This window comes from Eurosta solidaginis, chromosome 3, assembly GCF_040869045.1.
Source record: "Eurosta solidaginis isolate ZX-2024a chromosome 3, ASM4086904v1, whole genome shotgun sequence".
Lineage (NCBI taxonomy): Eukaryota > Metazoa > Arthropoda > Insecta > Diptera > Tephritidae > Eurosta > Eurosta solidaginis.
The window spans coordinates 200,506,170-200,521,198 of record NC_090321.1 but is presented as its reverse complement, the minus strand read 5'-3'; positions in this window follow the sequence as shown (position 1 = coordinate 200,521,198).

Here is a 15,029-nt window from a genome sequence, read left to right as displayed (position 1 = left end):
GATATTTAACGAATCGCCAAACACCCTAGCCGGCTGTGCACGTATTCAACGAGCATTGTGGAAGAACCAAAAGACTGCGACGAGGATTTGCAGGCCCAACTACTAGAAGAACAAACAAGTGGGAATAAACCTTATCACGGTGGTGTCGTGTTGACACAAGCGCAACGTATATAATATTGTAACGAATTTACTTGCAAATCCTCTTATTTGCAATCCTCTGCTAAGTTCGAATCACTAAACTGTTGAATAAATAACTCCAATTTGTAATAATGCAAAATGGCCTTTATTAAAGTACTTCACAATACACTCAACTGTGCAACGAATAGCTTGCTTAATAACCACACTGATTGATAGCTCAATGAAACTCTACTATTCAAAATAATACTGCTATTGCTCGCTAGATATCGTCTTAATCGCAACTGCTTGACAACTCAAATCAAACTGAATTTCTTCTTACTCGCCTGCACCGCTTTTATAGTTTATGCTGCATACTTCTAGGCTCTTCGATTTCCAGAAGTTACTAGTTGTTTCGGCTACAAAATCGCCAGCCACAACTACGTGCACAAATTATTGCCCTCTCTTGTGACCACTGAGATAAGATATATGCATGTGTTTGTGCATTGCCACTTCGCTGCTCGTATACGTACATATGTGTAGACGCAATTATTTATTCGTTTATGTAAACACATACAGATTGAATTATTGATGTGAATGTTTGTAGTTTACAGTCTCTCGCGCGCACATAGCCGTATAAGTAAATGCACCTGTGTGTGACATCTCTCTGGGCTGCCTTATATATGTGTATACTTGATTTGATTATTAACGTAAATACTGCTTGGCATGGCCTTAGCATCGCCTTAGTGATGGGATAACTTAGGGGTGGTAATATCCGTGACACTGCCCTCCACCTAAGTCTGATCGTCCCGATCAGACAAATATCTCGATCTAAACGTTGCCAGCCTTTCCAAATGGACCACTTTCATTTTGGTTCGTGGTTTACCGATGGTTTGTATGCGGTACACTACATCGTTGATCCGTTTTACAACTTTGTATGGGCCTTCCCAATTACACTGCAATTTCGGGGACAAACCTTTTTTACGTTGTGGGTTGTATAACAGCACCAAATCTCCTTCCTGAAAACCTTCTGAATTAATTGCTTTATCGTATCTGGCTTTCATCTTGTCACTCATAATCTTTGTTCGTTGCCTTATCAGATCATGTATTTCTCTTAGCTCTTCTTCCAAATCACTAGTGGATTTCCTGACATTTCTCTCCGCATTGGCATCTATCCCAAACTTCAAATCAGCTGGCAGTCTAAGGTCATTGCCAAAAATTACTTTTGCAGGGGTTTGGCCCGTTGTCTCATGCACTGCTGATCGGTAAGCCATCAAGAATAATGGTATGCGGGTATCCCATTCTTTATGGTACTTGTCTACTACTTTCCTTAAGTGCTCCTCCAATGTTCTATTGAATCGTTCTACCATACCATCGGATTGAGGATGCAATGCAGTTGTCCGTGTTTTTCGAATGCCCAATGACTTACACATTTCCTGGAACACAGCTGATTCGAAATTCCTGCCTTGGTCAGAATGCAACTCTATTGGTACACCATACCTTGCAACCCATTCGTTTTTAACCACTTCTGCTACTGTTTCTGCTTCATGGTTTGGGATTGGGTATACCTCTGGCCATTTACTGAAATAATCCATAACCACCAGTACGTATTTGTTTCCGCGGTTACTAGTAGGAAATGGACCTGCGACATCCATTGCGATCCTTTCAAATGGCGCACCTGAGTTATATTGCTTCATCTGGCCATGACTTCGTGTTCTGGGCCCTTTCGCTCTGCTGCAAACCTCGCAGTTCGCAATCCACTCAGTGACCGACTGACGGCAACCAACCCAATAGAATCTCTGTTTAATCTTCTCGAGCGTCTTCGTGATTCCAAGATGACCTCCGCTTGGACCATTATGCAGCTCGCTGAGCACGTCAGGAATCCTCTTTCTGGGAACAACTATCAGTTTATTCTTGTATTTACCATCCTCACTCTCCCATACTCGATGAAGGCAACCGGATATCAATTCTAAACTGTTCCACTGTGCCCAATATGACTTCGCAATGGGACTCTCTGCTGACATCTCTTCTCTGTTTGGTCTTTCATTTCGTTCGAGCCCTTGCATAACACGCGACAGATCTGCATCTTCTAGCTGGCACTTTCTTAGCTGTTCCTTGTCCCATTCATCTGTACATGTTATATTCATTAGCCGGACATCTATAATGTCTTCTTTAGCCTCGGCTTTTGAACAGTGCTTGCATTCCAAACTACATGGTCTTCGCGACATTGCATCAGCATTTCCATGGGTACTACCTTTTCGATGCTCAATGGAAAAGTCGTAGCTTTGTAGTCGCTCGATCCACCGTGCCAATTGTCCTTCCGGATTACGGAACTGCAGAAGCCATTTCAACGCTGCGTGATCTGTCCTGACACGGAATCGCTGGCCGTAGAGGTATTTGTGAAAATGTTTAATGCAGTCTACCAATGCCAACAGCTCTCTCCGCGTAACACAGTAGTTCCTCTCTGGTTTTCCAATCGAACGGCTGTAATATGCAACTACCTTCTCCTGTCCATCGACCAGTTGTGATAAAATGCCTCCTATAGCATATCCACTCGCATCTGTATCCAGAATAAATGTTGCTCCTGGAATCGGATATGCTAACATTGGGGCAGTGCACAAACGCTCCTTCAATGTTTGGAAAGCCACTTCTTGCTCCTTCTTCCATTCAAAAGCTTTGTTTTTTCTTGTAAGCTCATGGAGGCTATGGGCTACGCTGGAAAAATGTGGTACAAATCGGCGGTAATATGTGCACAGCCCAAGAAAACTTCTCAATTCATGTAGGTTCTGTGGTCTTGGCCAATCCTTTACAGCCTCTATTTTTTCGTTCGCAGTGCAGATGCCCTCTGTCGTTACCTTGTGACCCAAATAATTGACTTCCTTTTTAAACAGCGCACACTTTTTGGGACTTAACTTCAGACCAGCGCCAGCTATTCTCTGGAAAACTTCCTCCAAGTTCTTAAGATGTTCATCAAAACTCTTGCCCAATACGATGATGTCGTCCAGGTACACCAAGCATGTTTTCCAATGTAGTCCTTTCAGTACCTGGTCCATGAGTCTCTCAAAAGTAGCTGGTGCATTACAAAGTCCAAAAGGCATCACTGTAAATTGCCAAAGACCATCACCGACACTGAAGGCTGTTTTCTCTTTATCTTCCTCCTTCACCTCAACTTGCCAGTAACCGCTTTTCAAGTCCAGTGTGGAAAACCATTTCGTACCAGATAGCGAGTCCAGAGTGTCGTCAATTCTTGGCAACGGGTAGCTATCCTTTTTCGTAACGTCATTCAACTTCCGGTAGTCCACGCAAAACCTCATTTTTCCATCCTTCTTCTTCACAAGTACTACCGGTGAGCTCCATGGACTAGCTGATGGTTCGATGACGCCGCTGTCACTCATTTCTTGTATGATTTGACTCACAACTTCCCGCTTCGCTAGTGGAACACTACGTGGAGCTTGACGGATCGGCCTCGCATCTCCAGTGTCAATTTGATGTTTCACAACATTGGTGCGGCCTGGTTTGGAACCATCCTGGTCAAATATGTTCGCGTATTTTATGAGCAGTTGTTTTGCCTTACTCTGATAGGCTTCCTCTAGCCCATGCGTCCATGCCGTGATATCATTTGAAAGATCAGTATTACTAGATGAAACGTGTTCCTGGAGCTGTTCACAGTTAATAACTACTTCGGCCTCTTGGCATCTTCCCAAAATAGCTCCTTTGGTCAAATTGAATGGTGACTTGAACTCATTTAGTACTCTTACCGGAATACGTCCATCTTGTTTTGTCATAGCCAGGGTTTTTCCTACAAGTATGTTCAGTGCTGATTTATTTGCTGCTTCGACAACCCACAATTTGTTTGTCCCACAATCTCCATCAACCTTTGCCCAGATGACTGCTTCTGATTTTGGTGGTATTTGCTGACTCTCTTCCACCAGCACTCGTTTACTACTGTAGCCTCTCTCGTAGCCGAAATTAAGTGGCACATCCATGTTCTTATATCGCATCGTCTTGCTTTGCATATCGATTTTGATGCCTTGGTTGATTAAGAAGTCCACTCCAATTATGATTTCATCAACAATATCTGCCACTATAAAATTGTGTAGTACCGTGACGTTCCCAATTGCTACTTCATATTCTACTTCTCCAATTACCTGGGTGTCTTCTCCAGTGGCTGTACGCAATATTGCTCCATGCAATGGTCTTATCTTCTTGTTGACTAAATCCGCTCGAATGATGGAATGAGATGCACCCGTATCTACAGTCAGTAAACGTTCCTTTCCATCCACATTTCCTCCGACAGTAAGATTGCTCGACCTTCTTCCAATTTGTGAGATAGAGATTATGGGGCATTCAATTGAGGGAGTCAGCTGTCGCCCCTTGCTGCTGACTCGCTTTAGTTTAACGATTGATTTGTCTTGGAGATTTGCTCATCTCCTTCTGCTCTGCGTTTACGACCACCCACATTGTTGAAACTGTTAGGGTTGGTGTTGCAATAACGCGCAATATGCCCTGGCTTTCCACACTTAAAGCATTTGACTGCATCATTATTCTTCTGCTGCGTACCCTTCAATGCTTCCAAAATTGCGTCTACCCAGTCTGACTTTTCCACTTCCACGCGATGAGCTTTGTACGCTGGCTTACTCAAAAGTGAGGCTGTTTCCTGAGTCAGTGCATGCGATACCGTTTCAGCAAACGTTAGTTTTGGATTCGCATATGTAGCCCGCTTCGTTTCCACATCTCGTATGCCATTTATGAAACTCTGGATTTTTACCCTTTCAGTGTATTCCACGGGTGCGTCTGCATTTGCAAGATGAGCCAATCTTTCAATATCTGAAGCAAACTCCTGCAATGTCTCATTTGCTTTTTGGTAGCGGTTTTGCAACTCAATTTGGAATATCTGTTTCCTATGCTCGCTTCCGTAACGTCTCTCTAAAGCGCTCATCAATGTTTCGTAGTGGTTCCGCTCGTACTCTGGGATGGTCTGTAAGATTTCCGCGGCAGGCCCTTTCAGTGCCACGAACAGAGCTGCAACTTTATCTTCAGCATTCCATTGGTTCACTGCTGCGGTCTTCTCAAACTGTAGCTTAAAGACCTGAAAAGGAACAGAACCGTCAAAGGATGGTGTCTTTACCTTTGGATTACTCGCTGAAACAGCTGGGCGGTTTAGTTGTAACTGCTCCATACGACCTTTTAACGCTTCTATTTCGGCATCAATTTTGTCCTCGAGTTGTAAAATTTTTGCATCCTGTTCTTCCAGTTTCACAAAGAGCTGCGATGATACCTGTTCCGAAATTTGTGCCGACATTGCAGATATACGTGCCTCTTGCGCTTCCAGTTGAGACGCCAAATGTGTCCTCTGTTCTTCCAATTGTGATGTTATACGGGTTTCCTGCGATTCCAGTTGGGATACCATATACGTCTTCTGTTCGTCAAGTTGTGAAGAAATTTGTGTTTCCTGTGCTTCAATCTTCGATGTTATTCGTGTCTCTTGGGATTCCATCTGTGATGACATATACGTTTTCTGTTCTTCTAGTTGAGATGACATATACGTTTTCTGTTCTTCTAGTTGAGATGACATATACGTTTTCTGTTCTTCCATCTTGGATGTTAAACGTGTCTCCTGCGATTCCAGCTGAGATGCCACTGTCGATGTTTGAGCAGTTATTGCAGCCAATATCATGTTCAAGTCTGTGCTCGTAACTGTCTGCGATGTTTCGTTTTTCTCTTCAATTTTTGTTGTTGTTTCGTCCCCATCAGGATAAAAGACAAACTCATCCACATCAATTCCTTGCGATTCCATTACCTCTCGTAGCCGTGCTTGAAGTTCGATCTTATTCCCAGTTGTATTTAATCCCCGGTTTTCCAACTCCTTTTTCAGTTGCTGGATCTTCAATTCACTGAACTTTGCCATGTCCAAGTTGTATTCCCAATCTTCGGAATTTATTCAAAAATTCCTCTTCTGACACCAATTGTAACGAATTTACTTGCAAATCCTCTTATTTGCAATCCTCTGCTAAGTTCGAATCACTAAACTGTTGAATAAATAACTCCAATTTGTAATAATGCAAAATGGCCTTTATTAAATTACTTCACAATACACTCAACTGTGCAACGAATAGCTTGCTTAATAACCACACTGATTGATAGCTCAATGAAACTCTACTATTCAAAATAATACTGCTATTGCTCGCTAGATATCGTCTTAATCGCAACTGCTTGACAACTCAAATCAAACTGAATTTCTTCTTACTCGCCTGCACCGCTTTTATAGTTTATGCTGCATACTTCTAGGCTCTTCGATTTCCAGAAGTTACTAGTTGTTTCGGCTACAAAATCGCCAGCCACAACTACGTGCACAAATTATTGCCCTCTCTTGTGACCACTGAGATAAGATATATGCATGTGTTTGTGCATTGCCACTCCGCTGCTCGTATACGTACATATGTGTAGACGCAATTATTTATTGGTTTATGTAAACACATACAGATTGAATTATTGATGTGAATGTTTGTAGTTTACAGTCTCTCGCGCGCACATAGCCGTATAAGTAAATGCACCTGTGTGTGACATCTCTCTGGGCTGCCTTATATATGTGTATACTTGATTTGATTATTAACGTAAATACTGCTTGGCATGGCCTTAGCATCGCCTTAGTGATGGGATAACTTAGGGGTGGTAATATCCGTGACAATATCTAATGAAGTAGGTCGGCGTTTCACAGCCACACTTAGTGAGGAAAGTGTTAGTGATTCCGATACGGATTCGGACGGCACTGAGCTAAATGTTGATGAGAACCATTGCAATCCGAAGATAAACCCCTTTCTCTACGTTACAAAGTACCCTACCACCTTCGGAAAAGCGTCCGACCACCAATTCCGCCTCCAGAGCCAGCAGTACGCTGCCGCGTAATACAACTAACGTCAAAATGGCCAAGTCAGCCAGATCGTAAAGGCCAGCACGAAGCTTTATTGCCACCAGGTTCATTCGATTACCTCGGACCAGAGCGCAACAACCACCAACAGTACCAACACGGCGAGCCCAAGACCGCGCACCACAACCAACAACAGCGTCGGCTTCACCGGCAAAGTCAACTTCACCAGCGACAATACGCTGGCAGAGACCCATGGTACGTACTCTGTCGGCCATGTATGTAAGTACCAGCAAGGTATAACTTTAGATATAATTAAAAAAAAAAAAAAAAAAAAAAAAAAATGTAAGGAGCGATAACTTCCGAAGAGATCTAAGGCCGAGCATCTCTTCCAATTTGCGTCGTGCTCCTCTTGATTTTTCCCTACAAATTGGCCGGACGGGACCTACATGTTTTATGCCGACTCCGAACGGCATCTGCAAGGCAGATGAGTTTTCACTGAGAGCTTTTCATGGCAGAAATACAATCGGAGCGCTTGCCAGACACTGCCGAGGGGCGACCCCGCTTAGAAAAATTTTCTTCTAATTGAAAAATCTTATTTCTAAAATTTTGATGTTGCTTTGCCCGGGAGTTGAACCCAGGGCATACGGCGTGATAGGCGGAGCACGCTACCATCACACCACGGTGGCCGCCAGATATAATTACCCTACAAAAAATTCTGGTCACGAAACTTACCCACGCTCATGCAAATGTGACTAGGAATATAACCTATGACTGGCGTGGAATGACGAGAGCATTTTTGCAGGGTAGTTAAAGGAACTTCCAAGTGGTACTTAGAGGGTTTTATACAGCCCGGATAAACCATTCGACAAGGATCGATCTTTTTTCGTCAAAATTACGACATTTCTTAAGAATTATCAACATAAAAGATGAAAGGATAGTTTAGGTTGGTAGGTAGGTTGAACTGGCCGGTCCATGAGGACCTCACATAGACTGATTGATTCCGTAGTGTTACCAGAAGTTTGTTTTAACGACCAAACTGAAAAACCCTATCAAAAACCAGGACCTATGTTATAAAATAACTCCGTCCTCTTGGCAAATACTAGAAGCTTCTTAGGACTTAAGACACTTGCTGCTTCTAGATTTGACAGCTGTATCACTCCTAATAGCTGGAGTCTTAGCCTGGCAAGTGCAGGGCACGAGCACAGAACGTGCTCGATCGTTTCTTCCTACAACCCGCTCTTCCTACATCTGCTATCACTGACCAAGCCTAGTTTAAAAGCATGTGACGCCAGAAGGCAGTGTCCAGTTAGAATACCCGTCATGAGTCTACAGTCCTCTCTTTTTAATGATAGGAGCAACTGTGTTAGTCTAAGGTTGTAAGACCTACACATAATCTTCGACACTTTACAGCCCCGCGTTTGAACCCACGCCTTTCCCGCTTGGTCGATCATGTGCACCTCTTGCCTTCGCTTAATCTCGCCCAATCTAATTGGGACATCTACGGAGCAAGCTTCAAGGGATGCGACCTTTTTAGCTAGTTCGTCCGCTTTTTCATTCCCATCTATTCCCATATGCCCTGGGACCCAATATAGATGTATGCTTCTCCCTGTCCCGATTCTCTCCAGAGACTGCTTACACTCTAACACGCATTTAGATGCTGTGCCATGCGAGATTATTGCATTAATTGCTGCTTGACTGTCAATATAAAAGTTAACACGGTTGCAGCTTAAGCTATTCTCTTCCAGGGTTTCTACTGCTTTGGTTACGGCTAATATTTCCGCTTGGAAAACGCTACAGTAATCCGGCAGCCTGTAGGATCTGCTTATTTCCGGATCAGCGCAGTATACCGCAGACCCTACTCTTTCCACTACTTTGGAACCATCGGTGTACACGTGTATCGCCTCGTCCGCCATTTGCGCACCCTTCCGTCAACCGTCCACCTCTATTGTGGCCTTAAGATCTCCCTCGAAGCGCAGATAGGGAATCATGTAGTCTGTTCGTCTTGTGATTGATGACGCTATACTACTATGGCCATATGGTCGGCGCTCAAGCTGCCCCGAAGCACCGAGCCTGGTTGCGGTCGTTAACGCTTTGTTCTTTGCTACCAGGTCTACAGGTGGGATGTGCAAAATGGCATACATTGCAGACGTCGGGGTTGTTTTCAGGGCTCCCGTAATGCTAAGCATCGATAGTCTGCATACCCCCTCTAATCTTTTGAGGTATGTTGTTTTTTGTGTGGCTTTCCACCAAACAAGAACTCCATAGTATAGAATAGGGCTTACAATTGCTGTAAAAACCCAATGAGAAAGAGAGGGCGATAGGCACCACGTACACCCCAGCATTCTTTTACATGCATAGAGTGCCGTTGAGGCCTTCTTGACCCTCTCCTCCACGTTGAGCTTCCATGGCAGCTTACTGTCTAGGATGATTCCTAAATATTTTGTGCAAGGTTTCTCCTGTAAGGTCACCCCTCCTAACTTAGGCCTGGTCCAATTTGGGACCTTGTACCTCTTTGTAAACAAGGCCATATCCGTCTTCTCCGCATTGACTTTCAACCCGACATAAGATGCCCAGGTATGAATATCGCGAAGCGCCCGATCCATCAAAGAACTAATCGTTGGAAGGCACTTTCCACTTATGACAATTGCAACGTCATCTGCGTAAGCCGTAAGTTTTACGGGTCCTCATCGAATTGCCTGAGCAGTTGGTTGATGACCAGCGTCCACAGCAGAGGTGATAGCACCCCTCCCTGCGGCGTGCCCTTGTCCACTGATTTCGGGGCCTCGTACAATCCCCATTGTGATGTAAACTTTCTGCAATTTAACATGCAGCCGATCCATCTGATTAAGGCAGGATGTACTTTAATGTAATTAAGACCATCCATAATCGCCCATTTTGCAACATTATTAAAAGCCCCGGCAATGTCCAAGAAGACACCTAGGGCATACTCCTTATATTCCAGGGATTTCTCTATGCTTATTACCACCCTATGCAATGCGGTGTCTACCGACTTGCCTTTGGTGAACGCATGCTGTGTTGTGGAGAGCAGCTTTTCATCCACGTTGGACTTTATGTACACATCTATCAGCCTCTCAAAGGTTTTGAGCAGAAATGATGTTAAGCTAATGGGTCTATAGTCTTTGGAATACATGTGACCGATCTTCCCCGCCTTTGGTAGAAAAGCCTTTGCTTTTTCCCGGCCGGAAAAACGTGCTATCTTTTTGCTTTCCTTTTTCTAAATTTTTCCACGTCTTCTTCGTTTTACTTGCGGCCGGAAACTTATTGCCAATTTTTTCTCTAGTGATGGCCGGTCTGTTTTTTTTCTTGTTTTCCGATACTTTTTATCGCAACTTTCGCCCCATCGCCAGTCACTAGGTGTGTTCGCACGAAAACACTCTCAAGTCAACCGTAACCGTAGACCATAATAGCAGACCGTAACAACTAGCATACAGGTCAAACTGCACTTTGGCTACGTGCTTTACAAAAACAAAAACACCCATAGATCTCCAACAACGTAGCAATGTAGTTTACGAAATTCAATGTAAAGGGAATGAAGAAGATAGCTGCAATAAGGTCTACATTGGGACGACAAAGCGGGCGCTCGGCACGCGGGTAGCTGAGCACGAATCCGATATACGTGAACAAAAACAAAGCACAGCTTTGGCACAGCATGCAATAGAAAATAAACACACAGCTGATTTTGAAAACATAAAAATAATAGACACCGAAAGGAGAGAAAAAGCGCGTTACACCTTAGAAAGCCTAAGAATTTTGCAAAAAAAAAGAAACACAATAAACAAAAAAGAAGATACAGATAATATTGCCGCCGCGTACCTATTATGTTTGTAATTTGGTTTTTAGTATGACAAGTTTACCGCATGTAGGTGGTATCGAATTTTTCCACTCTATTAACTTTCTACAATTTTTTAATTTTCAAATGTTTTTAAATGTTTAAATGTTTTAGTGAAAATTTTGTTTTTCGTTAATTTCCATTTTTGTAAGTAAGAAAATACTTTTTGTGCAAACAATATTTATTTCCAATATTTTAAATTTTAATTCTATATGTATCTGATTGTGTTCTTTAGGGTTTTTTGTTTTATTAAATAAATACAGTGTCACGCTCCTGAAGATGCCAAGGAAAATTGGCGAAACGTCGAGCTGAAAGGTGGAATAATCATTGTTTTATTTGCACCCAACACAATAGATCAGCGTAGCTTAAAATATACATAAATATTATCCAAACAGATCGGAAGAAAATTATATATAAGCAAATTAATTTGAATACCTTGTTGTTAGAGAGTGTAGTTTATATTAGAATTTAGCTAATAATTCAATGATTTTTCAGAGAAAAGGTTTAAGGCATTAATAATGAGTATTGAATAAAAATTGTATTTATAATGGGAATGCTGACGTCGCCCTTTATTTAGAAGGCATAGGGTAAAGCAGGTAAGGGGCCACCGGAATTTGAGGTGCGACGGTGGCCATGGATATTGAGGGTGGGCATAGCACCGGGCGTCGCAACACCACCCGCGGCGCCCCTCTATATATTCGGCCCTTTTCCCTTTCTTTTACTTTTCAGCTTTTTTTTGTTCTTTTGAATTTGAGCTTTAGTAACCGGCCATGTCCGGTTCGGTAAATTTTTTTTTGCGTTTGATTTTTTTTGAAGTTTAAATTTTTTGAATGTTAACGGTCTGTCCGTGACATCAGGTTCGGCCGGATGTTGTTTTATTTTGAATTATAAGCGTTTTGAGCCGTCTCTGCGCTTCTGTCAGTTTATTTTAAATTTGACAGCTGCTAGTTTGATAGGCATGATATGAACTTTTTTCTGTTTATGGAGCAGGAACAGTAAGGTTGGCAAGGACCCGCCCCAGCCGACAATGACTAGCCACTGTGCACCACCACATCATGTCGACCGCCTTCCTTACTGCTTCCACCGAAAATGTGAATCCATAACAGATGGCGCCCAACGTGGGGCCTGAGGCGCTGGTCGCGAGGGTCAGTCGGGTCAACCTGTGAAGTTGACCATCCCACCAGTCCGAGTGAGCAGCCACAGGAGCTGCCACCTACGATGCGGTGGGATGGTTGGACGGATCAGGTTGTCCGGGCGGGTCATCGGGGGCAGTGGCCGAAGGAGCCACGGACTACACGTCGTGTCCTCCGGACTTTTGCATTCACCCGGTGAGGCAGTGCTGAACGCACTTAGTTTTTTTTGTTTGTGGGATCTTAGTTTGCCGGATGTTGTCCGTTAGTCGGCTAGGAATAATTTTGTCCGCTAATTGGGATTTTTTTTCTTTTTTAATGTAAAATTTTTTTTTCTACCGAATTTGTGTCGTTGGTGTGAGTGCGTGTGTGTATGTGTTGAAAGGACCCCAGCTCATCCCACGTCCCAGGTGATAAGGTTGAATACCACCTGGATTGTGACGGGTTGAGCTGGGATTCAGAGTGGCCCTCCTTCCTGTCGCACCAGACTGGGGAGCAATTCCGAAACCGCTCCACCCATTGCGGCGGAGGCAGGAGGGGTGTCCAGTGAGAATGAACGGGAGGCCTCAACACCCCCAACCAGTCCCAGGGGCAAGCCCCTGGAGACTGCCCCTGCGTTGCAGCTGGGCGTGTTGAGACCAACCCGTGTGTGCCTGGAGTGACCCTAGTGGCCCCAACCAGTCTCGGAGGGGGGCCTTAAGACCCCTCGCATAGCGGTTGGGAGCACTAGGGACAAGTATGAGTGGATTTGTGTTTTCTTTTTGCCTCTACCCTGTACCTTCTGCAGGAATCGACCCATCAGCATTCCCATTAATCATACAAAACACATATATAACTAATAAATTTTTTTTTTTGCAGCTTTGACTTTTTTCCGTTAGATACGGCTATCTATACTAATAAATACTAAATGCTTGCGAGTTTTTTTTTGGTATTTCCTCGCGCACTTTTTTTTATATCTATATATAATTTGTTTTTAAACCAACCAACCATCGTCTAGAATATAGGGTGGAAGGGGGGTGAATTCAGACTTTTTACCTATCCCCTAACGGCCTTACGTTTGGCAGTAAATAAAAGTTTTTTTCCGAATACTAGGATTTGACAAACTACGACCTAACAAATAAATTTTTTTTTTTGAATTATTATGTCACGCGAGCGGTCGTACGGCCAACCGGGCCGAAATACTCCGTTTGGGAGTGCGGGAAGCTTTCGGGGGAGCCAGAACTGGGGCGGTAATAATAGGGGGATTTCCCCAAGGCCAGGCGTCCCTTGGTGGTGCACACCCCAGTAGGTGGACCATATGGAGATCCCGCGGGGCCGAATATGGGCTCGGACCTGAATGACCCTCGAAATAAGCTGGACAGACCTGGAAGCACCAGTAATCCGAATGCGCCCCTATTGAACGCGCATGATATCTCGGGGCTAATGACCAATGTGTCGACCTACGCACCGGATGGAGCTGGTGCTTTACCGTTACACCAAGGAGTTGGAAACTTTGGAGAAGCTGCAGGTGACCGGGCGAATACCCCAGGAATGCAGAACGAAGCTACTCGTGGAGGTTCATGGGTGGACGTGCTACACCAGCTGTTCCAGGCTTCGCAGAAGGAAATGCGGAGAGAGATGGGGTCAATCAGAAACAATATGGGCCAGCTCAACGTCGCTCTCGAATCTGCGCAGCAATCAATTCATCAGAACCGGAACGCGAATAGGATGGAGCGTAACCCACTGCCAAAAGTAATACCACCAATATACCCTGCTCCGAGCAGCATAGTAGTGAAACCGCAGGAGTGAAAAATCGCGTTTGACGGCACTGGAAGCGTAGCGGATTTCCTTTTTAAGCTGGACACCTTGTGTAATCGCACACAATGCACGAACGAACAAATAATGGCTAGTTTCCACCTGTTTCTTTCCGGGCGGGACAAAGAATGGTACTGGCTTCTCACGAAACAAAACCCAAACGCGACTTATGCCTTTTTATGCTACTCATTGAAAAGAGAGTTTGGCACTTTGAAAACTGACCACGAGATCATGATGGGGATCTCCATGCGTAAGCAAAAAGCAAGCGAGTGCTATGACGTGTTCCACACGGACATAATTTCCTTGAACGCGCGCTTAAGAGAACCCATGTCGGAGGTTCTACTGATTGACATTATAAAAAGGAACGTCAACAGTAGCCTTAAGCTGATGATTTTCAACGCAGATGTAAGGACCCTCCATGATCTACGCGATGTAGCACGCAGAGGTGAACAAGTGCTGAAAGAAAGCAAGCTGTTGGGATCTACTTACCAGGACGGCATGTAAACGAAGCACGCGTGACAACCCCGGACATGAGGATGGAAGGCGAGGATTGCGAATTGGATCCACAGGTAGAGGCGCTGAAATATCGACGCAACAGGAGACCGGACTATTCGGGAATCCAATGCTGGAATTGCCAGGCAATGGGCCACTCATACATATACTGCGAGGAACCCATTATGAATCCTTTTTGTTTCAAATGCGGCCATAGGAGAGTATTAACTCCAAAATGCCCTAGGGACCATCGCAGGCAGGGTAACCAGTACCCGAGCGAGAAGGCGGAGGAACCTCGTTCGGCTTCATAGCTCCCACACCAGCCAGTGCTCGAGGCGTCGTCCCGTGCACTGAACCAGAGGGTGAATCTCTGCATGGAGGTGGTAAGCTTCCGAGGTGCAGTAGTACCCTGGCAGAAGAACCCTCAAATGTGATAATACCTTACCTAGACAGTACAGACAATTCGAATAGTTCTGAATCCGAGAGTCAAACGTCCTCATCAGCGATGGGCGAACCGACTAGAATTCTGCAACGCTAGCATAAGGATGTGGCTTGCCAAATGCAATTTCCACCAAACCTAGAAGGAAGGGAACATAGGTATGAACAAATAAGACATACCATCTTCGAACAATTCCCGGTGTCGGACAATATTTTGAAGTGTAGGAAGAGATACCACAGGAGAGTACAGGAGCGTAGACTGCTGAAAGCCACCACGTTAACGCTTACAGAGGATGAAAGGCCTCTGGTAAAGGCTAAAATTAAAGATAGTTTTCTTGTAGGG